Source organism: Pteropus vampyrus, unplaced genomic scaffold (assembly GCF_000151845.1).
Source record: "Pteropus vampyrus isolate Shadow unplaced genomic scaffold, Pvam_2.0 Scaffold158, whole genome shotgun sequence".
Taxonomy (NCBI): Eukaryota; Metazoa; Chordata; class Mammalia; order Chiroptera; family Pteropodidae; genus Pteropus; species Pteropus vampyrus.
The window spans coordinates 150,177-151,449 of record NW_011888939.1 but is presented as its reverse complement, the minus strand read 5'-3'; positions in this window follow the sequence as shown (position 1 = coordinate 151,449).

The following is a 1,273-nucleotide window of genomic DNA, read 5'->3' as shown; positions in this document are numbered from 1 at the left end:
GTTTGAAAGGACATGCTCGGAGGGCAGTGCCTAGGTGGCAGGCAGGGCTCCGTGCCTATGGGCCGTGCTCCTTGGCAGTCGGCTGGTCCTCTGGGTCCCAGAGAGTAGAAGGCAATTGAGGCTTCGAGTGGTCCCTGGGGAGCTGGGTCGGCTTGTTGACTGGTAGGCATCATGGCTGGCAGCAGGAGAGGTCCAGGCTGAAACTTGTCCTGGGGGTGGCATGGGCTGGCAGGTTGGGTACAAAGTGCCCAACTGGTCTTCGTGACTGCTTAGCCACCTGGTTAGCCAGACCCTGGGGAAGGTGCCCTGTGACAGGCCAGTGCTAGAGACCAATGAGAAGATGCCCTTGACAATCGCAAGTCCCTTCACTTCCTGTGTGGCAGGGTTGTGCTGACCGCACGCCTGACCTCACCCACTTGTCGAAGGTCAGCTTCTTGGGGACAAGGTCATATGGGTGGTTGAGTTCACGGTCTTGTACACATCAGCACCATTCAAAGACCCCACAGTTGTCCTCGGCAGAGCTGGTTCCAGAGTGGTCACCAGTGCCGGGGCTGACTCTAACTCTGGCAGTGGTGCCCAACTTGTTTTGTTACCGGGGGCTTAGGTTGGAATTTTTTTTGGCCTTGGGTTAAGGCCGGGGTTTGTTTTGCTCTGGCGCGGGTTCAGACGTTTGAGCTGGAGGCGGTGGTCGTCTGTCGCTGGCCCTAGAGCCGGCTCTGCAGCTGGGGCTGGGGCTGGAGCTGGCCCCGCTGGCCTCCGAAGCTGGCGCCGGAGGCGATGCTGGAGCTGGGTCTGTGCTGGGGCCGGTGCTGGGGCCGAGGCTGTGGCCCCGCTGCTGGCCGGGGGCTGGTGCCTGAGCGGGGGCCGGAGCTGGCTCCGTCTCGGGCGCCGGTGCTCGAGCTGGTTCTGGAACTGGCTCTAGTTCTGAGACTGACTCTGACTCTGTCACTGTTGCCAGATTGGGGGCGGGAGCCACCGATGGAAATGGCTGTCCTATGGAGCGTCCAAGTGTTTGAGCTGGAGGCGGCTGTCACCTGTAGGTGGCCCCCCGAGCTGGCTCCGTAGCTGGTGCCACAGCTGGCAGTAGTCCCAGTTGGCGCAAGAGCTGGTGCTTTAGGTGCCTCTAGCTTTGGAGGTCGAGGCAGCTCTAACTCTGCTGCTGGTGTCAGAGCCTGCTCCAGCTCCCACGGTGGCAGACGACCCTGTGACGGTGCCAGCTCTCCCGGAGCTGGTGCGGAAGCGGCCGGAGCTCCAAGTCGCTGCTCGAACCATT